Genomic DNA, 18,171 nt, shown 5'->3' on the forward strand with positions numbered 1-18,171 from the left:
CCTTACTAAACTGAGAGAATACCAGAAATCATTAAATATCATCCTGCCGATTTCCGGTTAGTATGAAGGTCACGTAAGGTTGCAGTTCAGGAAAAGAAGTTATTACGCATTAACGTCAAATAAACTGATTGTTCACTGAAACTATTTGATGGAAACCACTGCACGCAGTGTAACATACAGGATGTATTGGAATAATTAGTAACGGTAACTAACACGGGGGAAAAGTATACAATAACAGAAGCGAAAGCGTTCCAGTAAACCTGAGTCCGCAAACACGAAGCTTATGAGATAATTGGCAATGTATAAGACCAGCATCGAGAAAACAAATGATGCCAAAAGATGGCAAAAAATAATTGTAAAACTGGCCAGACTCTCTATGAAAATTGAATGACAGTCACTTGGAAATGCCTGGTGGCTTCACTGTTCAGGCATTATAAACTGCCTGTTGACTTAGTCAACGTTTATGTGATTAGTACATCATTTAAAAGTGCACGCTACTAATTTAGCAATTCATCACCGCACAAGAAGAAATATTAACTTCAGTAATTATCGCTACTTACTAGCGACAACCTGTTTACATTTACCTTATTAATTCATGCGACAATTATTCAGCTGCGAACTAGTTCAGCACAGCCAGTAATAGCCAGGCGTGTCTGAATCATGCATTACAGGCCAAAAATTATTTAATTATAAAAGTGACGGCCGTGTTTTAATATTATTTTCACTCTGAAACAAATAGAGAATGGCGGGGAGGGATGTAGTTGAACACGTAATTTAAATCTTTGTCCTGTATATTAATATCTGGTTGACAGAACACCGGAGAAACTGAAGTTTAATTTACATAGCAGCTTGTCCAGTATATTCTGGTTGTTATTTCGGAACTGTTGCATATTAAAGGTAACAGGACGTAAAGGGAGAATTTAGAAAACAGTACTCTTAAAACATTTGCGACCGATGTCCCATTTCCGAAATTGAAAACAGTGTCCCAGATAATAGAAGAACATACACTGAAAATAATATCTTGAAAATTTAGATCAATGTGTGACTTGGAAAAATGCCATGCAAAATGAAAAGTAGTTTTTGTAACGTAAAACTAAAGAAAGAAACTCATTTGAAAGTCAAAACTCAGTCACAAATCAGAACCCATCACGTTTTATACATGGTGATTTATTGCTCCTTGTACAAAGTTCAGGGATTGATCGATGAGAGTTTAATATTTTTTTGTGGTATTCAAAAAATTTAAAAACCTGTCTCACACCGGCCTGATTTAGCTTCTCTGATCAGGATAGTAAAAAACATGCGTATATTAAGGGAATTTTCATTCACAAAGTAGGCTTATCACATTCACACAGTTCAATACTGTTCTATCCCGATTAAATTGAGCTTAACTTAAATTCCATAAGGCAGTGAAGCAATTTCAGAGTCTCGGTGCGACGAAAATTGTCAGTCGATCTCCTGGAAACATTTGTAATAATTATTAACTTTCGGTGATCACATGGGGAAGACCGGAGATCTGCTGGTAAGACCGTGTTAGCCTATTTATTTGAAGTAACTGGATATCTTGAGCATACAAAACGGCAGGTTCGTCCAGTGTAAGTCAGACGTTCCCCACTGATCCCGTGCAACACAGCGTAGTAAGCAGACACTGTCAATAATAATCAGTTAAATAATACGCGAACACACTTACTTTAGTTTAGTTCATGTATTAAATCCCTTCTCATACAGAATCTCATCAAGATGGCGACTAGCTCAACAATACGTACATATACATCCTCCTTCTTTCACGGCTAATCGGCAAGATCTCCTTCATTCTTCTCATAGGAGAAAACAGATATCAGAGAAGCTATTCCATGGAGTAAATGGACGCTCCAAGGAATAATAGGGCTTGAAACTACTTCGCATTGATAATCATCGTATATTAAAGTTGAGGAATCGGTAAGATAAGAAGAGATATTTCGAGATATGTACTGAGTTATATAATTTATAAAATTTCTGAAAATATCGCGGAGAGACCGCTGCAAGAGACATTACAAGAGGATACAGAACATAAAAGGTCTAACGAACTTATGTCTGGAAATGCATGGTTAACATGATACAGACCATTTATTCAATCAAAAGTTGTTACACACAAACAGCGAAACACTGTTGCAGACGTTAAATGCTGTCGTTGTTGTTGGCAAAGATAAGTCTCCTGATACAACCTTGCTGCCCGCCGCCCGTTGTCGTTTGCCTTTCGGTAACTAAACACCACGTCAGCAAGCTCTCGAATCGAATACGGAAGCATTGTGCACAGCGCTGTATCACATCCACTACAAGGTGAGTCACCAAGAGAAGTGACTGGGATACAACGTTACAAATTACTGTGGCAGGAGAGGGCGCTAGCGCATGGCGTATGAGGAACAGTACCACCCTCTAGGAGGAAAGCGTGCATGTTATAACTGTGGCTGCATGGTACAACGCTATTAGACCGCAGTCTCTGTAACAAAGTATGATTGAATAAATGATCTCTATCATGTAAACCAAACATTTCCAGACATAAGTTCATTGGAAAAAAATGTTCAAATGTGTGTGAAATGTTATGGGACTTAACTTCAAATGGTTCAAATGGCTCTGAGCACTATGGGACTTAACATCTATGGTCATCAGTCCCCTAGAACTTAGAACTACTTAAACCTAACTAACCTAAGGACATCACACACATCCATGCCCGAGGCAGGATTCGAACCTGCGACCGTAGCGGCCGCGCGGTTCCAGACTGTAGCGCCTTTAACCGCTTGGCCACCACGGCCGGCTATGGGACTTAACTGCTAAGGTCATCAGTCCCTAAGCTTACACACTACTTAACCTAAATTATCCTAAGGACAAACACACACACACACACACACACACACACACCCATGCCCGAGGGAGGACACGAACCTCCGCCGGGACCAGCCGCACAGTCCAGGACTGTAGCGCCCCAGACCGCTCGGCTAATCCCACGCGGCTAAGTTCATTGGACCTTTCTTGTTCCGTATCCTCTAATTGATCAGTCCTTACAGTTATTACACCGCGGAAAATATCACACGGTCATGATACAGCAATTCTGATACTAACTCATTGTTACGAAAGTACTATATTAATAAACGTGATTTAAAGTGAATGAATTATCTTAACACCTGCTGTAAACATTCTCGATCACAGCATCAAATGTGTGCAGATATATTTTTGGAACAATTGATAACGTTAGTTGCAATTGCTTATCCTACAGGATAGCGCACTAAATGTGTTACCATTTTGTTTCTGAATATAAACTTTATTGTCAATACAATCTGAAAGGAACATATACTACAATGAAGAGCCGTCCATGGAGATTTATTCTAACTCAGCACATGTTCAATATGTCCACCATTTCGTTTCCTAACTTCCTTCAAACGAACACTGAAGTTAGTGATTACCCTACGGCACATATCTTCCGTAATTTCACTGCAAGCGTGAAGAATAAGTCTTCTGAGCTCCATTAAATCACGTGGACGTTTCGGGAAAATTTTTTCCTTTAGGTACCCCCAAAGAAAAAAGTCACATGGATTGAGGTCTCGACTATTGGGGGGCCAATTTTGTCCGTCATTGAAGCGACCTGGAAACATTTGTGAAATGATCCGCATGTCGAAATGCTCGTGTAAAAACTCCAACACAGTGTTTGCAGTATGTGGCCTTGCTCCATCTTGCATGACCCACTGCGTGTTGAATGGCAAGGCAGTAGCAAGAAGCTGTGGAATGTAGCTATTGCGAAGAATGCTCAAATAACGCTTGCTGTTCACAGTTTCTTCAAAGAAAAAGGGTTCAGTAAGTCCGTGACTGGAAATTGCTGCCCACACTGTAATCCTCGGAGCATAATGTTGTCGCTCATGAAGCACTTGTGGGTTTTCAGTGGCCCAAAAGCGTACATTTTGTTTATTAACCACACCGTCAAAATCGAAATGCGCCTCGTCTGAAAACCAAACGTTGTTGAGAGTTTCTTCCCTACCCTCTGCCCACTGAGCAAACAGTAGTCTCTGCTGCTTGCGTTCTACAGTGAGCTTTTGTGCACAGGTCATCTTGTATGGGTACATATGAAAGTCACTTTTAAGAATGCGTTGAACGGAGCGTCTGGATATTCCCAGTTGCACTGCTGTCTTTCTACACGATTTCCCGGGACTCCTCTGTACAGCAACTCGTACCGCTTCAATATTATCCGGTGAACAAACAGGCTTAGGCCGAGGTCGCTACGCTTCCAATACTGTTCCTTACTGTACAAATTTATCGTACAACCTGTGGATGTGCTTCTTGCAAGGGACCCATCGTGTGTTAAACTGTTGTCGAAAACGCCTCTGAGTCACAACAAGGCTTTTCGTTTCATGAAAAAGTAACACAATTGCCGATCGTTGCTGTGTCGTCAGTCTTCCGTTATCAGCCATTGCTGCTTACTAGTCTCCTAGCGGCAGTATCGTGAATTACACGTCATTTCGTAACTCATTTCTTTTTCCAAGCTCTGCTGGTACTGCTGTAGAGATCCTAGCGGGATATCTAACGTGCGTCGTAAATTGTGAAAGAAACAATTGGTAACACATTTCGTGCGCCACCCTGTACAAACGAAATGTTAATATAACAGAAAGCAAGGGTTCAGCTGAACTACAGAAAAGGAAGACGACCGCGCGTTGAAACACCGAAACTGTGACGTATAGATTACCTCATTGACACGAAGAGACCATACATCCATGCAATGACAGAAGAAGGAAAGCTGGAGTTCTGTAGCAACCAAATAGGAAGAGAATACGAACTCTTTTGAGAAATAAAGAAAACACACTCCACACACTATTGATAAAACGCTAGTCAAACGGGAAAAAGTAATTCCTAGTATGTACTCACTGTGTGTCACAGAGCAAAGCATTACTGCAAACCGCGACTTGCTAATGACTTATGACGAAAACGCAAATTGACTCTGTATACTCCTCCATTGAGTAAGTGAACAGCCGAACTCTTGGCCTGTGTACACCTCCGTCCCCGATGTGCTAACGCTGAACGGAAGTTGGTTCTTGTCTAACGTTAAGAGGCAGCACAACGTATTTTCATAGAGTATAACAAATGTTGGCAAGGTTAATTGGTGCGATACGTTGCACACAAAACTTTTCTACAAGTTTTTCTTCAATGAATTATGGTAATAATGTGAACCGTTTGCTTGTTACACACAATGATTTATGTAATAGTTATATCTTTACACACATGTGGATTCAGAACTTACAAATTTCTTCAGAAATTAGGTAAATATGTTATAAGCCAGCAGTATTACTCTCGCTGCGGTCAGCAACACCTACATAAGCTAACAAGTGTTTGGCGCAGCTGTTAAATGGGTTACTGTTGCGACAATGGCGGGTTATCAAAATTTAATTGAGTTTGAACGTAGTGTTATAGTCGGCGCACGAGCGATGGGACACAGCACCTCCGAGGTAGGGATTAAATGAGGATTTTCCGGTATCGACCATTTCTCGAGTGTACCGTGAATATCAGGAATCCGGTAAAACATCAAATGTACGACATCGGAAAAAGATCCTGCAAGAACGCGACCAACGACGACTGAAGAGAATGATTCAACGTGACAGAAGTGCAACCCTACCGCAAATTGCTGCAGATTTCAATGCATGGTCATCAACAAGTGTCAGCGTGCGAACCATTCTATGAAATATCATCGATATGCGCTTTCGGAGCCGAAGGCCCCCTCATATACCCTCGATGACTGCACGACACAAAGCGTTATGCCTCTCCTGGGCCCGTCAACACCGACTTTGGACTGTTGATGAGCGGAAAAATGTTGCCTGGTCGGACGAGTCTCGTTTCAAATTGTATCGAGCGGATGGACGTGTACGGTTATGGAGACAACCTCATGAATCCTTGGACCCTGTATATATGAAGGGAACTGTTCAAGCAGGTGAAGGCTCTGTAATGCTGTGCGGCGTGTACAGTTGGAGTGATATTGGACCCTTGATACGTCTAGATATGACTCTGATAGCTGACACGTACGTAAGCATCCTGTCTGATCAACTGCATCCATTCAAGTCCATTGTGCATTCCGACGGAGTTGGGAAATTCTGTAAGACAATGCGACACCCCACACGTCCAGAATTGCTACAGAGTGGGTCCAAGGACACTCTTCTGACTTTTAACACTTCCGCTTGCCACCAAACTCCCCAGACACGAACATTGTTGAGCATATCTGGGATGCCTTGCAACATGGTGTTCAAAAGAGGTATCCACCCCCTCGTACCCTTACGGATTTATGGACACCCCTGCAGGATTCATGGTGTCTATTCCCTCCAGCACTACTTCAGACATTAGTCAAGTTCATGCCCCGTCGTGCTAAGGCACTTCTGCGTGCTCGCGGGGGCCCTACACGATATTAGGCAGGTTTATCAGTTTCTCTGGCTCTTCAGTATATGTTTGTGCGTGTGTCCGCGCGCGCGCGCGCGTGTGTGTGTGTTTGTGTATCTGTGTGTTTTGTTAGCCTGAACAACTAAGGAGTGTAAGAAATTGGAGAAATGTGTTGAAGGTTGATTTCACACAACGAAATCTTGTGTGATACACCTAGAACGGCAGCTTCTAGTTCTGGTGCAATCGTGCCCTGCAGGCTAAAATTACATTTTATGAGGGGTAAAAATAAAAACAAAACGATTACCGTTTACTCACATCTCTAAACTAATTTAAAAATAATATGTACTGTCACTATTTCTTAAGAATCTAACATTTGTTACATCATCAACGGACGTTTCCAAAATGGTTCAAATGGCTCTGAGCACTATGGTACTTAACATCTGTGGTCATCAGTCCCCTAGAACTTAGAACTACTTAAACCTAACTAACCTAAGGACTTCACACACATCCATGCCCGAGGCAGGATTCGAACCTGCGACCGCAGCGGTCACGCAGTTCCAGACTGAAGCGCCTAGAACCGCACGGCCACACCGGCCGGCAACGGACGTTTTATATCCGCTGTTGGATAAACGTCTCTTTTAGGTTGTCCATGCATTACGATCCCCAGGTATTTGCATCCACGTTGCTCTTATAGATTTTAATGTAATCCTCCGTCATCTAGACATTTTCCTATCTCCGGGAATGCATGGGAGAGTTTCCATGATTTAAGTACCATCCATTCACAAAGCAATATGTATTGCACATCTTCATTTGTTTTCCACTGCGGTCATACATGTGTTTCTCTCTTCAGATTGTTCTTCGTTCATTAATTGGGTTCCTGTTTCCCCTAGTAAGTCCTAATATATCTCCATTTTCAGTCAGTGAAGGAACATTTTCAGATAGTGAAAACTGAGCCACTATGTACGAAGACAGCATAGTCAAAATAGATTTTTAATCAAACAAAATGGTAACAAATATTAATGGACAATGTTTCATTGTTATTGGAAAGCCTTAAGAATACCGATTTTATTTTTCACAGCTTGCAGACGTGAAAGGAAATTTTCGACTACAGAAGTAACGAAAAAAATAAATCAATAAAGAATTGAACTGATTTTGGAGCATTACGTACGATGTATGTTGGCGAATCCAAACAGATTTTGAAAGAAAAACTGCCGGCCGGAGTGGCCGAGCGGTTCTAGGCGCTACAGTCTGGAACCGCGCGACCGCTACGGTCGCAGGTTCAAATCCTGCCTCGGGCATGGATGTGTGTGATGTCCTTAGGTTAGTTAGGTTTAAATAGTTCTAAGTTCTAGGGTACTGATGACCTCAGCAGTTAAGTCCCATAGTGCTCAGAGCCATTTTAACCATTTTGAAAGAAAAATTAGAAACACTTAGTTTCTACTCTTTGATCGACTTATTTTCATGTTTAGTAAGATGACGTAGAAAAACAAGGTGTTTTATTTGTTCAAGTGTTAACTGAATATTATTTATCTTCCGTCACTTTGAAAGTAGAAGAGGATATTTTTTTCAGTCAAAAATCAATTAGACGCTAAAATTTGTTGGGATATTGTCTAATAAAAGATAATTAATTGAAACCCTTAGCTTCCGACAGGTGTTGTTGACATAGCTTGATGGGGACGGCTGAAAATGTGTGCCCTGACTGGGACTCGAACCCGGGATCTCCTGCTTACATGGCAGACGCTCTATCCATTTTTTTTTTTTTTAATCTCATAATTGTTCGTTGCATCTGCTCGGGGCGGACGTCGTAAGACATCCGTTTAAGTTCGTTGTTGATCGATTAACTCAGTTTTTTTTATTACAGAGGGCAGCTAACCCTCTGACCGAAAACGCTGAGCTACCGTGCCGGCTATCCATCTGAGCCACCGAGACACAGATGAATAGCGCGACTGCAGGGAATTATGCCTTGCACGCTTCCCGTGAGACCCACATTCCCAACTGTGCACAATCTACATACGTAATGTACCTAATAGATACTTTGTCCATCCACTCGTTACTCGCACCCACTTAAGTTGACGATTCCCGTAATAGTTCGGGCAACCTGTGCGCACTCGCACAGGCGAAGGTCAATGGCCGGGTAGCCATTTAACTACACTCCTGGAAATGGAAAAAAGAACACATTGACACCGGTGTGTCAGACACACCATACTTGCTCCGGACACTGCGAGAGGGCTGTACAAGCAATGATCACACGCACGGCACAGCGGACACACCTGGAACCGCGGTGTTGGCCGTCGAATGGCGCTAGCTGCGCAGCATTTGTGCTCCGCCGCCGTCAGTGTCAGCCAGTTTGCCGTGGCATACGGAGCTCCATCGCAGTCTTTAACACTGGTAGCATGCCGCGACAGCGTGGACGTGAACCGTATGTGCAGTTGACGGACTTTGAGCGAGGGCGTATAGTGGGCATGCGGGAGGCCGGGTGGACGTACCACCGAATTGCTCAACACGTGGGGCGTGAGGTCTCCACAGTACATCGATGTTGTCGCCAGTGGTCGGCGGAAAGTGCACGTGCCCGTCGACCTGGGACCGGACCGCAGCGACGCACGGATGCACGCCAAGACCGTAGGATCCTACGCAGTGCCGTAGGGGACCGCACCGCCACTTCCCAGCAAATTAGGGACACTGTTGCTCCTGGGGTATCGGCGAGGACCATTCGCAACCGTCTCCATGAAGCTGGGCTACGGTCCCGCACACCGTTAGGCCGTCTTCCGCTCACGCCCCAACATCGTGCAGCCCGCCTCCAGTGGTGTCGCGACAGGCGTGAATGGAGGGACGAATGGAGACGTGTCGTCTTCAGCGATGAGAGTCGCTTCTACCTTGGTGCCAATGATGGTCGTATGAGTGTTTGGCGCCGTGCAGGTGAGCGCCACAATCAGGACTGCATACGACCGAGGCACACAGGGCCAACACCCGGCATCATGGTGTGGGGAGCGATCTCCTACACTGGCCGTACACCACTGGTGATCGTCGAGGGGACACTGAATAGTGCACGGTACATCCAAACCGTCATCGAACCCATCGTTCTACCATTCCTAGACCGGCAAGGGAACTTGCTGTTTCAACAGGACAATGCACGTCCGCATGTATCCCGTGCCACCCAACGTGCTCTAGAAGGTGTAAGTCAACTACACTGGCCAGCAAGATCTCCGGATCTGTCCCCCATTGAGCATGTTTGGGACTGGATGAAGCGTCGTCTCACGCGGTCTGCACGTCCAGCACGAACGCTGGTCCAACTGAGGCGCCAGGTGGAAATGGCATGGCAAGCCGTTCCACAGGACTACATCCAGCATCTCTACGATCGTCTCCATGGGAGAATAGCAGCCTGCATTGCTGCGAAAGGTGGATATATACTGTACTAGTGCCGACATTGTGCATGCTCTGTTGCCTGTGTCTATGTGCCTGTGGTTCTGTCAGTGTGATCATGTGATGTATCTGACCCCAGGAATGTGTCAATAAAGTTTCCCCTTCCTGGGACAATGAATTCACGGTGTTCTTATTTCAATTTCCAGGAGTGTATATATGAAGATAGTAACTGTTCTCGAAAGGCCAGATACCATTGATGACCGTGCAGCTTCTCTAGAATCAATGGTAATTAATGCCAGCACGGTAAATCAGCGTTTTCGGTCAGAGGGGCTAGCTGCCCTCTGTAATAAAAGAAACTGAGTTAATAGCTCAACGACGAACTGAAACGGTTGTCTTGCGACGTCCGCTCCGAGCAGATGCAACGAACAAAATGTTATTAAAAAAAAAAAAAGATGGATAGAGCGTCTGCCATGTAAGCAGAACATCCCGGGTTCAAGTTCCGGTTGGGGCACACATTTTCAGTTGTCCCCATCAAGGTATGTCAACAACACCTGTCGGCAGCTGTGGGTTTCAATTAATTTTCATTTACTTTAAAGAAGCTGCACGGTAATCAATGGTATCTGTTCTTTCGAGAACAGTTACTATCTTCATATATATTGTCTAATATTTGATTTCGGTGAGGGATAACTTTTATAGTAATGGTTGGAACCTACTGTTGTAGGAGGACGCGTTTACAGCCTTTAAAATTACAAAAGGCTGAAAGCGCATAATTACTTCACACTATTGTCTGCAGTTTTGCTCCTCATGCTAAAGAAACAATTACCTGAACGTACCTCAGCAGTGAAACTGTGGACAACACGACGGCGTGTTTCGTTAACCTCCCCGCTTCTTATAATTACTGCCCAAGCGGAATTCTAGCAAACAAACAAAATGTTTACGCGTCAAATCATGATGACACCGTTGACGTGCAAAGCAAGCATAACGACTTGGAGAGGGCGCTTAGGAAACACGGCGCCCTCCCAAGGATTTCGCTGAAACGCCTGAGCTCCGACACCAGAGATGTGCATTCTCATTAGCGCTCTGCGTACACTATGACATTTAGAACTGAGTAGTCAGTGACATCAAAAAAGCCTATGAAAAGTGCACCTTTCACTTGACCTGACAAAAAAGTAACACTCTTACGAAGCCTACAAACAGCCCAGTCACGTGAGAACCACTTGTTCAAGGCACTGAAATGTAAGTTAAATTCTGTAATCAACATTTAAAGACATTTGCACACCTCTAAAATTTTACAGCGGCAGTTTAATACTTGGTATGCTATATTAGCAGGTATTATTAGTGATACAAATACATTACCGTGGATTGATTTCTGATAGGGTCTCAAGTCCATTATTCGCCCAGTGCATGATGAGTGAGTGATTAGTTTCTGAATCACATATTATTTCTCTTTTACGAAACATTTTTTTTTTTTTTAATTTTCACTGAAGTCTTTGAGCATGGGCGATTGATAAACGGCTCCATTTTCAACAGGATAATCTGTGGAACAAAAACGAGTTCGATCTTTTGTCTTTAGTTTCCGCCGGCCGCGGTGGTCTCGCGGTTCTAGGGGCGCAGTCCGGAACCGTGTGACTGCTGCGGTCGCAGGTTCGAATCCTGCCTCGGGCATGGATGTGTGTGATGTCCTTAGGTTAGTTAGGTTTAAGTAGTTCTAAGTTCTAGGGGACTGATGACCACAGCAGTTGAGTCCCATAGTGCTCAGAGCCATCTTTAGTTTCCGTGAAACGAAAGTACTCATGTACACTATTCAAATTTCTACACTGTGTGTTGCGACGTTTTCGCCTTGGTATGCGAAATGTTACTATTGTAATCGTGACTGAAGATACGCAGTAAGCTCGTCGAGCTGTTTTATTTCTTATTGTGTGTTCTTTAATGGGTCCTCAAGGCCAAATATAATCAAGTATTTCACAATTTTTTCTCAGCATTTCTAGAAGTCTGTACGCGAATGACTAGGGAAATGTGTAGCTATTAAAGAATTATACAAATTTGTTTTCTAGTGCCCACCACTTGACGTTCATGAACTTAATGAATTTTTAAAAGGCTGATGAAACGACGTGTTACGGAACTTTGCAAAATGTATTTCTTCACTGTCCCTATGCAGGCCTAATAAGATTATTACAGCACTGAACAGAGGTACGTTGGAGTGTCCTGACGTGTGATTTCGGTTGGTAAGAATAATCAGTGGCATTGGTACACTCGAATGACATTTGCAAAATAACACTAAACATATCGTATACAGTTTGTGTGGAAAGACCTGCATGTGTGGCGTATGAGTGAGCTTCCCATATCATCATTTGTAAAAATTGAAACCTTTGCCATCTCCCGTAAGTTGTCCCTATTTACAAGGGCTTTCGTTGTTTTCACTATTGACGAAAATCAATATTATTCGCTCATAACATCCTCTAGTTGTTAAGATGACGTTTTAAACTTACAGAATTATTGTGGTCGTATCTGGCTTAGATTAGACTTCAAAGTTTTGTAAATATTACTTACCATATTGCTCAGTCAAGCACTTTAAAATAAGGCAGATTATTCTCGACCACTAAAATACCGTTTCATGTATTTGCGCCGAGACTGTGCCCTGACTGAAGCAGTTTGACTAACAAGATCTACTTTTGTGGTTCTCATTCGTTAGTGTCGATGTCTGCATTAGGTACATGCGTGCACCCAGAGTTGTTGGAAAATATATCTCTATCTACCACAACAAACCTTTATCGTGTTGCGTTACTAGAAATAGTACGTGAAAAGACTTTTCGACAGGAATTGGCGACAGAAGGGTTGTGTACATAGGGACTCTAGTTAATCATTTTTCCTCTCTTTATATATTAAGCATTTTTGCCCGTCTCTTTGTTTTAATGTTAACTTCTGTGTACGTTATTTTCAACAGAATAAAACTGAAACTGCAAGTTTTGGGAAAGTATAAACAGATTATATATTTGCAGTTACAATTACTGCGAACATTTGCTGCACTTGTCTTCGCATGCGGCTATGTAGGGCTATTAGTACAATGTCTAATTTTAAAACATTTATTGGATGTTGTATCTACTCAGCTTTACTATTAATTTCACTGTCAAATATTGCTGACTTTCTGTCTATCCACTAACATTACATATCTACTCTACTTTCTTTCCTCTAAAATTTTGAACTTCATGCTGGTTTGTACCACGCAAGTTACCTTGTACCAGTTGTCAACACGAGAGCAATTCCATAGTTATCTTATGCAATCAGTCAATGTGAAAAATATCTACAAAGGATCGGCGGAAGAGGGATCGGTGGTTGCTTTCATATAGTTTTTTCTGTAACTTCTTATTTTTCAGAAACGATTTTGTACAGCACTAAGAATTTCACATTGTGCTATATCCTGTTACATTTAACATTTACTAGGGGCCAGGTAATAAATGCAATATATTGATTTTTTTAAATATCGGTGACATTTTAAATTAAAACACAAAATAACAGCATATCGCTTAACACAAGAATTATGTGATATGAGGTGATTTTTCATTTACTTTTTAATGTCTTGAACAGTTAAGTTTTATTAAACTGAAGAAGCTACAAGATCTACTTGTGTTTTAAAAACTGCTCGCTGTTTACCATGCCGTTGTCCAGACGACATCATGCAGACCTCCAACGTCGAAGTTAACGACCTAACGACAGACGGCTATTATCCCCTCGCATGCGACCTGACTACTAAACAAGCCACTCGTTACTGTCTGCCGGTCGATACTGCTTCTCTTTTGCGCTGCAGCTCCCGTCTCCTGTAGAGTCACATCTGATTATAGCCGTTCTTGGAGCTTCAATACCGGTACCTGTCGTCAATCTTCAGAATGCACTCTAAAGTTGAAATTTCATTTGTATCGATGCCTTATGACATTCACAGAGAAGCAAGGAACAACAGTGGAATAACAACGCGTGTGTCACTTTTTACATTACATTAGAATAGTCGTATTCCATAGATCCAACGGAGAGTGATCTCTAGAATGTCGAATAAGCTCAAGGATGTACGTCTTTTCACGTCGTTATGTCCAGCTACGGAGCGCGACTGAACTTATCTCGCTGATGTACTTCCTTTCTTTTTCTCCCAAAATCTGTTCTTACAGTGGTTTCCTTGCGCTGTTCTGTCCACATTCTCTTACATAGAATACTTGGTATGGCTTGAAACTGATGCTTGTCAACTTAAAATTCGAATGCAACTCCGTCCTGTAGAATTTTCCTTGTAATGCCTATTCCCTGAAGTTTTTTTAAGTTTCAAGTAGTCTGTTGATTACAACTTTTATTGAGAGGGCACGGTAGAGAATCCTTGTGGGCAGTCTATTATAGTTCATTCTGAGAAAGCGGCCATAAAATTTCAATCTTCTTTTCCTGAAAGTACCGGAGAATTTTTCCAAATTTTTATGTACCTAGTCACACTTCCTTTCCAAAGACAACACAAATAGAACCAAAAATTTTCCTTAGTGTTTCCTATTCTTCTTTGTCTGTGTCTTTATTTAATGCTCTACCTAAAGAGATTATAGTCGGATATAACTATTTAATTAATGTTTAATTATGCGCTACGAGATATTGATTTTTTATTATATCTCTTCCCTGTATTTCTACAAGCTTTCTGTAATACACCGATTTTCTTTTTTGTTTACTTCACGATTTAATCCAGAGGCTTAGATGATTTCTCCTCCTCCTCATCATCATCATCTTTGAAGACTGATTATGCCTTTCAGCGTTCAGTCTGGAGCATAGCCCCCCCTTATAAAATTCCTCAATGATCCCCTATTCAGTGCTATCATTGGTGCCTCTTCTGATGTTAAACCTATTACTTCAAAATCATTCTTAACCGAATCCAGGTACCTTCTCCTTGGTCTGCCCCGACTCCTCCTACCCTCTACTGCTGAACCCATGAGTCTCTTGGGTAAGCTCGCTTCTCCCATGCGTGTAACATGACCCCACCATCTAAGCCTCTTCGCCCTGACTGCTACATCTATAGAGTTCATTCCCAGTGTTTCTTTGATTTCCTCGTTGTGGACACCCTCCTACCATTGCTCCCATCTACTAGTACCTGCAATCATCCTAGCTACTTTCATATCCGTAACCTCAACCTTGTTGATAAGGTAACCTGAATCCACCCAGCTTTCGCTCCCATATAACAAAGTTGGTCGAAAGATTGAACGGTGCACAGATAATTTAGTCTTGGTACTGACTTCCTTCTTGCAGAAGATAGTAGATTGTAGCTGAGCGCTCACTGCATTAGCTTTGCTACACCTCGCTTCCAGCTCTTTCACTATGTTGCCATCCTGTGAGAATATGCATCCTAAGTACTTGAAACCGTCCATCTGTTCTAACTTTGTTCCTCCTATTTGGCACTCAATCCGTTTATATTTCTTTCCCACTGACATTACTTTCGTTTTGGAGATGCTAATCTTCATACCATAGTCCTTACATTTCTGATCTAGCTCTGAAATATTACTTTGCAAACTTTCAATCGAATCTGCCATCACAACTAAGTCATCCGCATATGCAAGACTGCTTATTTTGTGTTCACATATCTTAATCTCACCCAGCCAGTCTATAGTTTTCAACATATGATCCATAAATAACATGAACAACAGTGGAGACAGGTTGCAGCCTTGTCTTACCCCTGAAACTACTCTGAACCATGAACTCAATTTACCGTCAACTCTAACTGCTGCCTGACTATCCATGTAAACACCTTTAATTGCTTGCAAAAGTTTGCCTCCTATTCCATAATCTCGTAGAACAGACAATAACTTCCTCCTAGGAACCCGGTCATATGCCTTTTCTAGATCTATAAAGCATAGATTCAATTTCCTGTTCCACTCATAACACTTCTCCATTATTTGCCGTAAGCTAAAGATCTGGTCCTGACAACCTCTAAGAGGCCTAAACCCACACTGATTTTCATCCAGTTGGTCCTCAACTAATACTCGCACTTTCCTTTCAACAATACCTGAGAAGATTTTACCCACAACGTTGATTAAAGAGATACCTCTGTAGTTGTTACAATCTTTTCTGTTTCCATGTTTAAAGATTGGTGTGATTACTGCCTTTGTCCAGTCTGATCGAACCTGTCCCGACTCCCAGGCCAATTCAATTATCCTGTGTAGCCATTTAAGACCTGACATTCCACTGTATTTGATGAGTTCCGACTTAATTTCATCCACCCCAGCTGCTTTATTGCACTGCAATCTATTGACCATTTTCTCCACTTCCTCAAATGTGATCCTATTTTCATCATCATTCCTATCCCATTCTACCTCGAAATCTGAAACATTACTGATCGTATTTTCACCTACATTGAGCAACTCTTCAAAATATTCCCTCCATCTGCCCAAGGCATCAACAGGATTCACCAGCAGTTTTCCTGACCTGTCCAAAATACTTGTCATTTCCTCCTTACCTCCCTTTCGAAGATTGCTAATTACACTCCAGAATGGTTTTCCAGCAGCTTGACCCATAGTCTCCAACCTGTTTCCAAAGTCTTCCCAAGATTTCTTCTTGGATGCTGCAATTATCTGTTTGGCTTTGTTTCTTTCTTCAACATAACTTTCTCTGTCTACCTGAGTTCTAGTATGTAGCCATTTTTGATACGCCTTCTTTTTCCTTTTACAGGCTGCCTTGACTGTGTCATTCCACCAAGCTGTTTGCTTCATCCTACTTTTACACACTACTGTTCCAAGACATTCTTTAGTCACTTCTAGTACTGTGTCCCTGTACCTTGTCCATTCCTTTTCCAATGACTGTAATTGACTACATTCAACTAACTGGTACCTTTCTGAGATCGCTGTTATGTACTTGTGCCTGATTTCCTTGTCCTGAAGTTTCTCCACTCTTATCCTCCTACATATGGACCTGACCTCCTGCAGTTTCGGCCTCACAATACCAATTTCACTGCAGATTAAGTACTGATCAGTGTCATCAAAGAATCACCTGAATACACGCGTGTCCCTCACAGCCTTCCTGAATTCCTGATCTGTTATTATATAGTCAATGACAGATCTGGTTCCCCTGCCTTCCCAAGTATACCGGTGAATGTTCTTATGTTTAAAAAAGGAGTTTGTGATTACTAAGCCCATACTGGCACAGAAATCCAAGAGTTGTTTCCCGTTCCTGTTGGCATCCATATCCTCTCCAAATTTACCCATAGCCTTTTCATACCCTTCTGTTCGATTTCCAATCCTGGCGTTAAAATCACCCACGAGCAGAACGCTGTCCTTGTCCTTTGCTCTAACGACTACTTCACTGAGTGCCTCACGAAAACTATCCATCTTATCTTGATCTGTCCCTTCACAATGCGAATATACTGACACAATCCTAATTTTCTTGCTAGACACTGTCAAATCTATCCACATCAGTCGTTCGTTTACATACCTTATTGCAACTACGCTGGGTTCCATTTCTTTCCTGATGTAAAGCCCTACACCCCATTGTGCTATTCCTGCTTTGACTCCTGACTGGTAGACCTTGTATTCTCCCACTTCCTCTTCTTTCTCGCCCCTACCCGAATGTCACTAACAGTTAAAACGTCCAGCCCCATCTTACTTCCAGCCTCTGCCAGGTCTACCTTCTTCCCAGAGTAGCCCCCATTGATATTAATAGCTCCCCATCTCATTACCATTTGTTTGCCAAGTCGTATCTTAGGAGTCCCTGGTTTGTCAAGGTCCGAGGCATTTTGCTCTGATTGTTGCCAGCATCATATTTAAAGTACCAAGAAAGCAGGTTGCTAGCCTTACTTGCCCCGAGTCCCATTGAGTTTTACCCCTAACGGCTGAGGGACTAACCGGTGGATTTGGTAGTCTTTGCCGTATGAGCATAAAGGTGACCACGACTCAGAATATGTCCGAGATGCCCAGCCTTATTCCAAAGTAACTGGTATCCCGACTGTCGGGACCACTTACCTGGCCACGCATATGTTGCCCGTGGTTCATGAACTAGGACATGACTACAGGAACCCACACCATGAACCACATGATTTCTCCTAGTTGTTTAAATTTGGATTCTTGAGATATTTTGCCATACTGTGTCAACATGCTTTGTTCATCTAGGTTCAAATGGCTCTGAGCTCTATGGGACTTAACATCTGAGGTCATCAGTCCCCTAGAACCTAGAGCTACTTAAACCTAACCAACCTAAGGACATCACACACATCCATGGCCGAGGGAGGATTCGAACCTGCGACCGTAGCGGTCGCGCGGTTCCGGACTGAAGCGCCTAGAACCGCTCGCCACAGCGGCCGGCTGTCCATCTAGGTATCGAGGAGAACTGACCATGTACCGGGTTTCTCGATAAGAAATTTTCAGTCTACTTTTAGCTGCTATTTCAAGGAATTTTTCAAGAAACTTAATGTGTCTTCTCTGTTGT

This window comes from Schistocerca nitens, chromosome 2, assembly GCF_023898315.1.
Source record: "Schistocerca nitens isolate TAMUIC-IGC-003100 chromosome 2, iqSchNite1.1, whole genome shotgun sequence".
Taxonomy (NCBI): Eukaryota; Metazoa; Arthropoda; class Insecta; order Orthoptera; family Acrididae; genus Schistocerca; species Schistocerca nitens.